Source organism: Scylla paramamosain, chromosome 13 (assembly GCF_035594125.1).
Source record: "Scylla paramamosain isolate STU-SP2022 chromosome 13, ASM3559412v1, whole genome shotgun sequence".
Taxonomy (NCBI): Eukaryota; Metazoa; Arthropoda; class Malacostraca; order Decapoda; family Portunidae; genus Scylla; species Scylla paramamosain.
Window position 1 is genome coordinate 11,151,251 of NC_087163.1, and position 15,547 is coordinate 11,166,797.

Consider the following 15,547-nt stretch of genomic DNA (forward strand, 5'->3'; position numbering starts at 1 on the left):
TCCAAAACTGTGCCTCCATGCTTACACCTTGCCTAGTCAAACTCTTTCAACTCTGTTAACATCTACCCTTACTTCTTGCTGGAAGTTTGCCTACATTCAACCTGTTCCAAAAAAGGGTGACAATTCTAATCCCTCAAACTAACGTCCTATTGTTTTAATTTCCTGCCTATCAAAAGTTTTTAATCTATCCTCAACAGGAAGATTCTTAAACATCTATCACTTCATAACCTTCTATCTGATCATTAGTATGGGTTACATCAAGGCCACTCTACTGGTGATCTTCTGACTTTCCTTACTGAGTCTTGGTCATCCTCTTTTAGAGATTTTGGTGAAACTTTTGCTGTTGCCATAGACATATCAAAAGCTTTTGATAGAGTCTGGCACAAAGCTATGATTTCCAAACTACCCTCCTACAACTTCTATCTTTCTCTCTAACTTCATCTCAAGTAACTTTCTGATCGTTCTATTGCTGCTATGGTAGATGGTCAACGTTCTTCTCCTAATTCTATTAACAGTGGTGTTCCTCAGGGTTCTGTCCTGTCACCCACTCTCTTCCTATTATTCATCAATGATCTTCTAAACCAAACTTCTCCTATCCACTCCTACAATGATGATACCACTATACACTTTTCCACTTCTTTTCATGAACATCCAACCTTCAGGAAGTAAACAGTTCATGCATGAAAGCCATAGAATGTCTGACTCCTGATCTTTTCAAATTTTCCGACTGGGATAGAGGAAATTTAATTTTTTTACTGCCTTAAAAACTCAATTCTTCCATCTATCAACATGACACAACCTTCCAGATGACTATCCCCTCTTCTTCATTGACACTTAACTGTCCCTCCCTTCTTCTACACTGAACATCCTCGGTCTGTCCTTTATGTATAATCTAAACTGGAAACTTCACATCTCATCTCTAGCTAAAACAACTTCTATGAAGTTAGGCGTTCTGAGTCGTCTCCACCAGTTTTTCTCATGCCCCCAGCTACTAACTCTATACAGGAGTCTTATCCGTCCATGTATGGAGTATGCTTTACATATACAGGAGAGGATGTCCACTAATACCACTCTTTTAGGTAGGATGGAATTAAAAGTTTTCAGTCTTATCAACTCCTCTCCTCTCTAACTGATTGGCTTCAGCCTCTCTCTCATCACTGCAATGTTGCATCTCTTGCTATCTTCTACCATTATTTTCATGTTAACTGCTCTTCTGATCTTGCTTACTGCATGCCTCCCCCTCCCCCCATGGCCTCACTGCACATGACCTTCTTTCTCTCACCCCTATTCTGTCCACCTCTCTAATGCAAGAGTTAACCAGTATTCTTAATCATTCATCCCTTTCTTTGGTAAACTCTGGAACTCCCTTCTTGCTTCTCTATTCCTATGACTTGAACTCTTTTAAGAGAAAGGTTTCAAGACACTAATCCTTTAATTTCTGACAACCACTTCTGACTCTGTTCAGGGCCCAGCACCTTAGTGGGCCTTTTTTTATTATAATTTTCTTGCCCTTGGCCAATGCCCCTCCTAAAAAAAAAAAAAAAAAAAAAAAAAAAAAAAAAAAAAAAAAAGTCATTACCAGTCATCTTCTTGGGCCTACAAACTATGACAATAAAATCTGGTTACTTGCCATTTACCACCATAACAGAAAGTCAGCTGCTCTTCCTGTGCATATTAGTTGACCAACAATCTATCAAGTTTTAAGAGAAATTCATTCAGAAACTAGTGATCCATATGTATCAGTTCCCAACAATTACTATTATTATATATATGTATATTCATCCTTTCATATTCATCCCAGGTGTACTATGGCCAGCCAGTCTATTCTATTTTAACCCTTCTCCTCCTTCTCTAACTCTCAAGGGAATCTTGCACACACTTCCAGTCCTTAGGGAAAACACCAGTGTTCATTCTTAGTCCGTGCTGGTCATTGGCTAAAAAAAACAAGATCTGTCATTGGCTGTTTCATCACATTTCATGGCATCTCATTGATCATTTCTTCCCCCCCACCAAAACCAAAACATGATCCATTTGGCTCAGATAAGTACAGACCGCATGGTAGCGAGCTCTCTCAGTTCCAGTCAGTCACCCAGTTACAAGCAGTCTTGGTCTCTCACTCAGTTCTGCTCAGTCACAGTCTGTCTTGAGAGACACTGCTCAGTCATCATTTCATATCACTTCAGAGAGAGAGAACAATCAATCAATCATCACGTTACAATCTCGTCTCATATCAAGTGTGTACATTCTACCTATTATTAAATCAAGAACTCTCATCATACATGTCTTTTACACACACGCACCAACTATATCAACTTAAACCCATGACCTCCAAGCTACTAGAACTACTGCCTCACTACCAACACACCAAGCATCATCAACTGAGCAAGTATCATCATTTAAACTCAAAACATGGAAACAAGTGGGTGGTCAGGAGCAGATCAATCGGTTCGACAAAAGTGGTGGTCAGCGGTGTTGTGTGATCGAAGACACACGAACTCACAGGTACACACAGAGACACGAATATCACGCCCTATCACAGGCGAGTTGCAAGGCTGATATGTCAAGTGCTCTCTCTCTCTCCTGTCTGCTCACACATGACTAGCCCGTAGCCGCACACTGCTCATTGCTACACCTTGTCACTGCTGCTCCTCGCCGCTGGTCGTTATTCCAGCTTTCCTCCTGAGGAATGGGTGTCCCTTGGCTTCTCCCCTGAGCCACCCCAGTGCTCATGGACTTCGCTCCTTCCCCGAGCCAACCCCCACCCAACACCCTCTCCAACAGTGCTCACGGCCTCACCAATCCTATTCCTGGGATGCTCTATGCGCCCAGCAGTGTTCCTCCAGTCATCTGCTGTCACTTCATCGCCAACATTTAAGTATCCAATTTGATCCAGATTATTCTTGCCTTTCCACTCTTCCTTCTTCTGTTATTAAGTGGTGCCTATCTGTCTATTTATCTAATTCTCTATTTGTCTGTTTGTCTGTCTGTCCGCCTATCCGTCTCCTACCATCTGTCTGTCTGTCTGTCTGTCTGTCTAACACTGTTTATGTTATTCCCTTCTGTCTGAAATAATTTCCAGAGTCACTCTAAGCTTGGAACCACCCATTCTCTTCTCAATTTTTCAAAATCTATCTCACAGAACGTCTGCTCACACACTAATCCTTACCAAGCAGAAAACATTGCTTCCTCTCTGAGCTCAGAATTTATCACTCAGCTCCAAAACTCAAATTGGTTTATAAATGACTCACTGTCATCATATGGGTTAAAAAGGCTCAAAGCTTATATCTTGTTCAACCTCCTTCCTTGATGCTCTCAGTTTCCAGGTCCCAGATAACATCGAATTCCACAGATCAGATTATATGTATGATGTCTGCAAAATCATTTGATAAGCATCCCCTTCCCACCTCTGAACCTGTTCAGGCTCTCGCTGTTTCCTCACCTGACTCACTCATCTTTCCTTATCACCCACCTTCTATTTCTTCTTCTCCTTCTCATGAACATTACATTAGACGCACATCCCCTTCATCTCACTATCAGTACACTCGATCAAAATTGTGATCAAGAAATGGAACCTGCAACCATTGCAAGCTACCTGATCATGTTCTCACGCAGTGTAGGGTTGTTCTCCATAGTTCAGGAAGACACTCCTTCAATCCTGAAGCATTCTGTTCCTTCCACAAAAGGGTAGGTCATTTCTTACGTGATTGCAGGCATTATCATGCACCATCTCAGGTTCCACAAACATCATTGGAAATCTCCTTGCACCCTTCTCTGACCAATCCATTGCAATATCATCCATCCTCAAGTCTTCACCTTTTTATGTGCCTAATCATCATACAAAACACAAGGTATGCTTCACACATCCTCCAAACTCAGCGCTTCCTTCAATTAGCATTCAATATGCTGAATTATTCAATGGTATTATCAGATATTACGTGTCACTCGATATCATACAAAGCTTTCTTTGACATGGGTGCTGCAGTTAACCTTATCAAAATGGATGTATTTTGGAAACTCTCTTCCTCTTCTCAGGATCACATCACTACATTACCTCCTGATATAAATTTCAATGGTATATCTGGGAAAATTATCTTACCTCATAGAAAAATACTCTTATCACTGTTTTTATCACCCCAGGAACCAGACATATGTGATTATTTTTATAGTGTATCTGATGTATCTTTCAATGCTGATCTCATAGGATTCAACACCATGTGCAAATATGACATCAGTCCTTTCCCTGCCATCAATGAAATCCCTCAAGGAGATACTTATATTTCTACTGTTCTTCCCTCTGATGTTTCTTCTCTTGCAGTAGTGACATCTGTTGCAACTCTTTCTTCTACTAGCAATCAGATGTTATCTACACAGGATTCTTGTGTTACATCATCTAATTTGCCTCTCTCACAGCCTCATTCTCAGTCAACTTCCCAGTCAGACCACATTTTGCTAGCAGATCCGCTAACGCTATCTGAATGTGCTTTGTATGCTGTAAATGCTACAGTTAAGTCTTCTTTATCAGGTACTGATATCCTGTTATGCACAACAATCTCCATGCAAAGGTGCTGAGTTAGAATCCGTTCTTACCACAATCGATGACAATGGATTCTGCAAAATCGAGCTGAAAAATGTCACATCTATGCCTGTCAAGCTCAAAGCAGGTGTGCTACTCGGAGAAGCCTTACCTTACTCTGAGAAATTTGCAAACTTAGATGTTTTACCTTCTTCCTCTATCAATAATGCATCTGCATCTGACAGCCATGACATGTCTTCTCTCCTGCCTATTACAGATGATCACATATCTGTACTTGATTTCCCAGAATCTCAACATAAATTACTCACTCTCCTGAATTCTTTCAGGAATATTGTCTCGCTCACTGGTAAACCTCTGGGCCACACAGACGTCATCACTCATGCTATTCACCTGACGCCTGGGTCCAGACCATCTTACACTCCCAGCTACAGGATGCCACACATCTGTCATGTTCTGCTTGATGTAAGAGGTATGTTACACACACATCTGTCATGTTCTGCTTGATGTAAGAGGTATGTTACGTCAGGATGTAGTGGAACCTTCCTGTTTACATCATAATGCTCCCTTGTTATTCATTCCAAAGAAACAAGGCAATTGAAGTGTCATTGTCGACTTCAGGAAACTAAATGCATCTACCATTCCTGACTGATAATTACAGAAGTACATGAGACTTACCGTAGGTTAGTTGAAATGTGCTTCGGATTTTGCGAGGCACATCACGTCTGCTAGATGGTAGAGTTCACATGAGATACACTACACTTCGCCACACAGTCAGTCTTTAAAGATACAACTACCCACATGAAATATTATCTCCCAACCCTTCCAGTCAGTGAATTTTTGTTGTGTAAACCAAGAATCATCAATTAACAAAGGGAGGGAGTGGAGGCCATGTGAACTCTACCATCTAGCAGACATGATGTGCCTCGCAAAATCCAAAGCACATTTCAACTAACCTACGGTAAGTCTCATGGACTTCTGTAATTTTACTTCGGCAAATCACTTGTCTGCTAGATGGTGCCGTTCACATGAGATTTTAAAGTCATGTGGGTGTTGTATGTAAAGTTAGGTGATCTTCAGTCTCTCGGTGATTCAAATGTGGTATTTTCCATCCTAGAATTACACTCAGGATTCTTCCAAGTTGAATTAGAGGAAACTTCATGGCCATATACTGCTTTCACTATCTCCTCTGGCCAATTCATGTTCAAACGCATGGCTCAAGGTCTACGTGACTCGCCTTTAACGTTTCAGAGATTGATGAATTCTGTTCTCTCAGGTTTCATCTGTAAAAGTGTATTCTGTTTCCTTGATGACATCATCATTGCATCAAAGTCTTTACAAGATCATTTTCACACACTGTCTCTCATTCCGTCATGCTTTCAACCTGCTGGTTTAAAGATCAAACTCATTAAATGCTTGTTTCTCAAACAGCAAGTCAAATCCCTTAGCCATAAAGTTGACAGAGATGGTATTCATACTTTAAATGACAAGATAAATCCTGTGAAAAATTTTCCTGTCCTACTAATGTCGATCAGATCAGGCAATTCATGTCTTGCTGGATTTTATCGCCAGTTCATCAAAAATTTCAGCCTTAACACTCAACCTCTCACTCATTTGCTCAAGAAAATTATGCATTCATCTGGCCTGAAAAGGAGCAAAATGCCTTTGATCTTTTCAAAACTGCCTTATGTCAAGCACCAGTCCTTCCTTTCCTAATTTCGAGAAAGATTTCATCTTAAACATTGATGCTTCTGGCTTTGGAATCGGTGCTGTTCACATGCAGAAAGATTCACTTGGTAAACATCACATATTAGTGTACTCTAGCAGACTTCTCAACAAGACAGGAAAAATTATCACGTCACAAAGCGTGAAAGTCTCACTGTGATCAGGACATTACGTCATTTCCATGAACTCATCTTAGGCTATAAGATTCATGTCCACATTATGCTGTCACAGAGACCTTCAAAGGCAACAACTTCACAGGTCAATTTGCTCGCTGGCATCTCACGATTCAAGAATTTAATCCTACATTTTCATATATTCCTGTTAAGGCAAACTCAGTGGCAGATGCACTATCATGTAATGTTGCTGCTGTCTCCGCCATCACCATGGGTGAGATAAGGAAACATTCTGATGCCTTCTGTTCTAGTGTTGCTTATTACTTCAGATCTAGTGATGATGAGACAAATCTTCCTGAGTTGCAAGTGAGTGCTAATATGTTTTTCATGTAAGACAGTCTCTTGTATAAATCGAGTGATGTCTCTACTGACGATTCTAGTGAGTGTTTATCTCAGCTCGTGATACTTCAGTCTTTAGTGAGTACTATACTTCACCATGTTCACGACTCACCCCACGCAGGACGTCTAGGTCAGGACAGACACCTCGCACAATCAAAACAATCATATTTCTGGCCTACTATGAAGAAAGATATCTCTCAATAGTGTGTGCTCTTTCCTCAGTGTGCTTCACACCAGCCATCACTCGCAAACGACAGTCCATCGCTTCCATACCTCATCGCTTCCACTCCTTGGAATTCAGTCTCTGTTGATCTGCTCAAACTTCCACTTACAGAGAACAGTTATCAGTTTCTTCAGGTTTGCGTGGATAGTTTCACTTCTTCATCATTCTTATTGCTCTCAAGGACAAAACTGCTACTTCTGTTGATCGCGCGATTATTGACAACATACCGAATTTGATGGCTCATAAGACACATGGGCTTACAAGACACACCCAGTTTTGGCAGAAAAAAAAAGATAAAATGAGTGGATATAAGCTCTGAATATGAAGTGAAGGATTTCACCTGATTTGAAGACTCTCACATGCATTTAGATTATTAGATCCCAATATTTTGCATTTAAAAACTTTAACATTTGCTAGTAACCAACGTACCAGTCCTGTTGTGAGACGTAAACTTGTATCTGGCATATGGTATCGACAGTGACTGTGAGAGTCTACAGGGGTAATAAAGTTTGTTCATAAGAATGCTAAAAGATAAGTGCAATTTTTTATTGTATGAAAGTGTGTCTTACCTCAAGGAGTAACTGCATCACACTGTAAAGAACGCAGTGAAGTTTGCTTGTGTCACCGCATTCAGCGCATAACCGACCACATGTTTGTTTTGGTACGTGCAATATGTGCTGCATGGTCACTTAGGTAAATTCTTCCTGACTGGTGTCATCCTATGTGAATTACCAATAAGTATGACCTATTATACATTGTTACCTTGAAAGAAAGAGTTGTTTTGTGATGAAGTACCAATCATCACTTTGTTTACATGTGCAAAGAGGTCTGGGGTTTGATTTTTGAGCCTCTGTTGCTATAGACTTACCACCAACCATTGCCTTAATGCTGAACCTTGGCCTCATAGGACGCAGGCTCATTTCCTGAGACTTTTTTTGGAGAAAAGGTGCATCTTATGAGCCATCAAATACAGTAATTTGTCCTTATAACTCTTCTCGTGTCATTTTATCTGACAATGGCGCTGAATTCAATAACTGTCTTACAGGAAATTTGTCAAGAATTTTATATCAAGAAATATAACATCATTCCTCACTCATCAAGTTCAAATGGCAAAGAAGAGTGTTGCAATAAGCATATCCTTGAAGTTCTGTGTTACATAACAGAAGCAAAGGACTCATGAGATGAATGGCTTCCTCAGATAGTTTGCTCTATCAACTCAGCAATCCTCTCCATCATCAACGAGTCTCCACATTTTGTGCTGTTCGGTACCAACAAGCATCTTCCATGTGGATTTCTCCACAGCACGCCGCATCCTGTCTACAACATGGATGACTACGTCAAATGTCGTCTAAGCGATTTTCAGTTCACTCATAAGCTCATTCACAATTGCCTCACTGCATCACAAACCGAGATGCTGCAAAAACAACATAGAGTGACAGATTCTTCCATTGAAGTTGGCGATATAGTCTTCACTAGAGTTTACAATTGTATCTCTAAATTAGATCCATTGTTTTTTGGGGTCACACCATGTAATCAAATCTCTCCATCGGCACAAAGTAAAAATTCTAGATCTAAGAACCTTAGTAGAACAGATCATTCATGTCGATCATTCGAAGCATGTGAGCAGGGGATTTGATAACTGTGCACATTAGGTATCATTAAGTTCTGATTTAACAGATCCTTTAAGCAACTCTAGGTTAACCACACACACACATTCTTCTTAGAGACTGAAACTTCATTCCCATTCCATGGTTTAATCATCCAATTTCAATATTATATATATATATATATATATATATATATATATATATATATATATATATATATATATATATATATATATATATATATATATATATATATATATGAGAATTCTCACCATGAGAAAAATTTCACTAACTCCCTCACAATATTTCTTGAGTTTACACTCCTTCAGGCTTCAGGCTTTCGTCACTTTCCTGAGCTTTTATCAACTCTCTTCTCTACCACAAAATCAAGGTTAGGCTCCACCTGGCCTACAACCCTTTCATCACTCGCACACTCCGGGCTATTTCCTTTTTCATCAGGTTCCTCGAAAAGGGCACCCTCCTGTGTTGCTCCCTCAGTGTCCAAGAGTCCCCTCCATGCCATCGCTCAGATCACCATGCAGACTGGGAACAATTAAGGCACTTCCACCTCCCCATTTGTTGAATGAGGGATTGCTGCCAGAGAGGTGGCCTCTGTCATCCCTACCAGAGGACTACCTGCCATCTGAAGTTTAGGGATGACTCTACCAGGTCATTCCCAACCAACACATCCACTCCATCTACAGGCAGTGTCTCCTTCACTCCCACCGTCACCTCTCCAGTGATGTATCCACAGTCCAGCCAAACTTTATGCAGGGGAATACTGAACTTGCCTCCTGCACTCTTGCACAAGATCTCCCTGCCAGTGCTGGTCTCCTCATTCAATGGGAGTACACTGTTTAAGATCAGGGTCTGATTAGCTCCTGTATCTAAAAGAATTCTGATCACCTTCTCAGGGCTTTCCTCCACTTTCACCGGACTTTCACTGGTGAAATGCTCAAAGCCCTCATTCCTCTGTGGCTCCTCTGGTATCTGTGCATTCATATTCTCCACATACTTTACCAGGTCCCTTTAGGCAGCCACTGCTCCCACTGGCTTTGGCCTTCCCTTCAGACAATGGTACTTCCTATGCCCACTTCCCCCACATTCAAGGCACTTAACTGCACCTTCATCACCACTACTCTTCTTGTAGTAGGTAGTGCTTCCCTGCCCAATCCTGTGTGGCATAGGCCTCAGGTTGTGGTTGTGCAGTGGGGCCATGTATTAATTGTTGGAAAAATTATAGTAGTCAGGGCAGGGCTGGTTTGGCCTGTGGAAAGATCTCAAGCTCATCTGATGGTCATTCCTATATCTCTGATGACCATCACTTTTGGAAACTGGAACTGGAAACTTTGGAACTGGAAACTTCACATTTCATCTCTAGATAAAACAGCTTCTATGAAGTTAGGCCTTCTGAGACGTCTCTGCCAGTTTTTCTCACCCCTTCCAGCTGCTAACTCTGTACAAGGGCCTTATCCATCCATGTATGGAGTATGCTTCACAAGTCTGGGGGTCTACTTATACCACTATTCTAGAAAGGGTGGAATCAAAAGCTTTTCTTCTCAACAACTCCTCTCCTCTAACTGACTGTCTTCAGCCTCTCTCACTGCCGCAATATTGCATATCTAGCTGTCTTCTACCGCTATTTTCATGCATGAGTTGATAAAACAAAAAGCTTTTGATTCCACCCTGTCTAGAAGAGCAGTAAGAGTGGAATCCCTCCCCCCAGACATGTGAAGCATACTCCATACATGGACAGATAAGGCCCTTGTACAGAGTTAGCAGCTGGGGGGTGAGAAAAACTGGCGGAGACGTCTCAGAACGCCTAACTTCATAGAAGTTGTTTTAGCTAGAGATGAGATGTGAAGTTTCCAGTTCAGATTATAAGTAAAGGACAAACCGAGGATGTTCAGTGTAGAAGAGGGGGACAGTTGAGTGTCATTGAAGAAGAGTGGATAGTTGTCTGGAAGGTTGTGTCAAGTTGATAGATGGAGGAATTGAGTTTTTGAGGCATTGAACAATACCAAGTTTGCTCTGCCCCAATCAGAAATTTTAGAAAGATCAGAAGTCAAGCGTTCTCTGGCTTCCCTGCGTGATATGTTTACCTCCTGAAGGGTTGGACATCTATGAAAAGACGTGGAAAAGTGCAGGGTGGTATCATCAGCGTAAGAGTGGATAGGACAAGAAGTTTGGTTTTGAAGATCATTAATGAATAATAAGAAGAGTGGGTGACAGGACAGAACCCTGAGGAACACCACTGTTAATTGATTTAGGAGAAGAACAGTGACCGTCTATCACAGCAGCAATAGAATGGTCAGAAAGGAAACTTGAGATGAAGTTACAGAGAGAAGGATAGAAACCATAGGAGGGTAGTTTGGAAATCAAAGCTTTGTGCCAGACTCTATCAGAAGCTTTTGATATCTAAAAGGCAACAGAAAAAGTTTCACCAAAATCTCTAAAAGAGGATGACCAAGGCTCAGTAAGGAAAGCCAGAAGATCACCAGTAGAGGAGCCTTGACAGAACCCATACTGGTGATCAGATAGAAGGTTGTGAAGTGATAGATGTTTAAGAATCTTCCTGTTGAGGATAGATTCAAAAACTTTAGATAGGCAGGAAATTAAAGCAATAGGATGGTAGTTTGAGGGATTAGAACGGTCACCCTTTTTTTAGGAACAGGTTGAATGTAGGCAAACTTCCAACAAGAAGGAAAGGTAGATGTTGACAGACAGAGCTGAAAGTTTGACTAGGCAAGGTGCAAACACGGAGGAACAGTTTTGGAGAACAATGGGAGGGATCCCATCAGGTCCATAAGCCTTCCGAGGGTTTAGGCCAGCAAGGGCATGGAAAACATCATTGCGAAGAATTTTAATACGTGGCATGAAGTAGTCATAGGGTGGAGGAGAGGGAGGAACAAGCCCAAAATCGTCCAAGATAGAGTTTTTAGCAAAGGTTTGAGCGAAGAGTTCAGCTTTAGAAATAGATGTGATAGCAGTGGTGCCATCTGGTTGAAATAGAGGAGGGAAAGAAGAAGAAGCAAAGTTATTGGAGATATTTTTGGCTAGATGCTAGAAATCACGAGGGGAGTTAGATCTTGAAAGGTTTTGACATTTTCTGCTAATGAAGGAGTTTTTGGCTAGTTGGAGAACAGACTTGGCATGGTTCAGGGCAGAAATATAAAGTGCATGAGATTCTGGTGATGGAAGGCTTAAGTACCTTTTGTGGGCCACCTCTCTATCTATAGCACGAGAACAAGCTGTGTTAAACCAAGGTTTAGAAGGTTTAGGACAAGAAAAAGAGCGAGGAATGTACGCCTCCATGCCAGACACTATCACCTCTGTTATGCGCTCACCACACAAAGACAGGTCTCTAACACGGAAGCAGTAGTCATTCCAAGGATAATCGGCAAAATATTTCCTCAGGTCCCCCCAACTAGCAGAGGCAAAACGCCAGAGGCACCTTTGCTTAGGGGGATCCTTAGGAGGGATTAGAGCGATAGGACAAGATAAAGATATGAGATTGTGATCGGAGGAGCCCAACGGAGAAGAAAGGGTGACAGCATAAGCAGAAGGATTAGAGGTCAGGAAAAGGTCAAGAATGTTGGGCGTATCTCCAAGACGGTCAGGAATACGAGTAGGGTGTTGCACCAATTCCTCTAGGTCATGGAGGATAGCAAAGTTGTAGGTTAGTTCACCAGGATGGTCAATGAAGGGAGAGGAAAGCCAAAGCTGGTGGTGAACACTCCAAGAATGGAGATCTCTGCAAAAAGGAAGAGGGTCAGAATGTGCTCCACTTTGGAAGTTAAGTAGTCAAAGAATTTTCTATAGTCAGAGGAGTTAGGTGAGAGGTATACAGCACAGATAAATTTAGTATGAGAGTGACTCTGTAGTCGTAGCCAGATGGTGGAAAACTCGGAAGATTCAAGAGCGTGGGCATGAGAGTCATTGCGCACATAAACGCAGCATCCAGCTTTGGATCGAAAATGAGGATAGAGAAAGTAGGAGGGAACAGAAAAGGGGCTACTGTCAGTTGTCTCAGACACCTGAGTTTCAGTGAGGAAAAGAAGATGAGGTTTAGAAGAGGAGTGGTGGTGTTCTACAGATTGAAAATCAGATCTTAGACTGAGAATGTTGCAAAAGTTAATGAAGAAAAAGTTGAGGGGGGTGTCAAGACACTTAGGGTCGTCGACAGAAAGGCAGTCCGACCTGGGGACATTTATGATCCCCTCCCCAGATGGGGACTCTGAGGCTGGTGTAGGAGTCGCCATGATGATTTAAAAATTTTTGAGTGAAGGGTGTGTGTGTTATTAGGTGCTTGTAGTTTTGTGTGGAGGAAGAGAGTTGTCTTTAGAGGGCAGGCTGTGACTGTCGACTTGTGTTGTGAGACACAAAGGGAAACGTTCAGTGAGGTCACAGCTGGGTTTAATGATAAGTTCACAGCACCCCCTGAACAGTGCTTTAGACCTCACTGGGAGTAATTATCGTGTACATTCTACCTATTATTAAATCAAGAATAACTCTCATCATGTGTCTTTTACTTGCACACACTATATCAACTTATACCTATGACCTCCAAGCTACCAGAACTACTGTCATACTACCGGTCCTCCACGCTACCAACACACCAAGCATTATCAACTGGGCAAGTATCATCATCTAAACTCAAAACAAGGAAACTAGTGGATGGGCAGGAGCAGACAAACATATTCGATACACATGTAAAACATTGATTTCTTGTCTCTGTCAACAGGAAGCGACCACAGCCTACAGCGCTCCTTCATTCCAGTAAACTTAACTCAATGTACCACATCTGGCTCAGGAGAGACTACTCACTTGAGGCCCCTTATTTGTGCGGAGGAGAACCAACAAGTATTTCACCATCGAACTACTATCTGGGGCTCACAAGACTGTCTTAATTGACTGTCTGAAACCTGCATATCTACCACCTACAAGGACCGAAGCATTAGTCTCTCCCTCTCCTACATGTTAAGCAGTCCGTGGTCCTCCAAGCATCCCCCAAGAACATCCATCCATCCATCAAGGAGGAGAATCAACAACTGATGGATAAGACTCCAGTACCGCTTACTTGCAAACCTTGCTCTGGACGAAGAGTGCAAGACAGTTCTGGATTACACCTAATTTTTTTAGTGGTTTTATATATATATATATATATATATATATATATATATATATATATATATATATATATATATATATATATATATATATATATATATATATATATATATATATATATATATATGATTGGTACACTACACTCTGAGCACGGAAGTATTGTGGTGACAGTAACATAAATTATTTTATTGTAATATTGACTATCTTGACTATCTTAATGGTTATTGTGGTAACTATATTATTGTTGCCTTGTTTTAAAGTTTCACTCCTGTTTTGTAATCATATACTGAAGCTTCAGTGTTTCATAAGTTAGTTCACTTTCTAGTTGTGTCAGCCCACCAAGTCAGTCGGCTCCTGACCAGCACACAGTCTAATTCTATCTAGAACAAGTTCAACAAAAGACTTATAACACCATACACTGTCACCTTCAATAAAGTAGCAAGAACCATTTTTCCCACTCCATCACTTGAGTATTACATGCTTAGATGCAATAAAATTATGATTCCACACACCTTTTAATAGCAATAAATTATTTATCACAGCACAGAGTGGTTTCAGTTGAATAAAGACATGTATAAGCTGACTGACTGTATGATAAAGCATTCACATCCTGTAGATAGCCCAGTAACTGGTCTAAAATTACATTTCCAATAATCTTTGATAAAAAGGTCAAATTTGAAACAGGTTTATATGAACTCAAACTTTGTGCGTCAAGTTTACCCATAATTACAGGTATTATAATGGCCAACTCACTCTCCCAAAAAATATTTATTTCAATAATGAAGTTAATGATGCCTAAAAATATATTTAAGATGTCCTAGAGATTTCCACTTTGGATTAGGTTTGATATGGGAAGTGGATCACTATCACAGTATACCAACTTCACTCTTTGTAGTTTTCTTGTTCATAAATTATCATGCACTAAATACAACTTCCTTATGTTTGACCCAGCCTCAACAGTCTTTCTTCTGTAATATTCACTATGAGCCTATTTACTTAATTTCTAGCATTCTCATAGTCTCTTCTAGCACTGTCAGTATGCAGTCTACGTCATCTCTTCTCTTTATGATTCTTTTCCTTCTTGGCTCTCAAAATATCACCATTAAGCCAAGGCACACTGTCATAAACTATGATTTCCTTTTCTGTGATTAGGCATACATAAGTGAACTGTTCATGTTGACAAGTAGTTGGGTTTAGGAAGGGGGATAAAAACCCAGGGAGGAGTTAGGATTCTTTTAATCTCTAACATTTCGGCTGAATAGCCATCCTCAGAGAGACTGATTTACATGAGTGAAAACACACTATTTATAACAACATACAAAGTTTTCTCATTTGACATTCGTACAGAGTATTGCCATCCTGGCGTGTACCTCACCTAATTTTATTTTCCTAGTCAGGTGGCATTATCCGCCTACGTGACGAACCTTTACTGGGGATTTTCCTTGTACCTGAGGGCTAATCTGGCGGAATTACCCGCCCACCTGATTAAACCTTCTCTGTGGTTAATGACTTCCCTAGTTGTTATGAGGGCTACCTCTATAGCTTTTCTCATTCTTTTCTTCAATCCAACTTTAATTTCTTTAGCCTCTTCCCATTTTGGTAGGTGTTTACATTTTTCTATGTGCAATACAAGGGAGTTTGATGTGTTGTGTTTTAAAACATGTCTCCTATGCTCTGTTATTCTTGTTTTAAGTCCCCTGCCTGTTTCTCCTATGTATTGCTTTGTACAACCTTTGCATGGTATGCTGTACACTACGCTGTTATTATTAACAAGTCCGGTCTTTTTAGTCCTCGTTAGCTCACCAATTTTCTCTCCCGC

At 40.9% G+C, this 15,547-nt stretch overlaps 1 protein-coding gene across 8 annotated transcripts in view; it reads right to left on the minus strand.

Moving 5' to 3' along the window:
- Positions 1 to 15,547, minus strand: part of LOC135106431 (mpv17-like protein 2) — an 84,429-nt gene that overhangs the window by 55,397 nt on the left and 13,485 nt on the right. The window contains exon 1 of one of the 8 annotated variants that reach the window (XR_010271295.1): positions 5,210 to 5,918. The exons of the other annotated variants lie outside the window; for them this stretch is intronic. The gene's annotated coding sequence lies outside the window, so the exon portion shown is untranslated. Of the gene's footprint in view, positions 1 to 5,209; positions 5,919 to 15,547 lie in introns of those variants that run through there. 8 annotated transcript variants of the gene reach the window in all.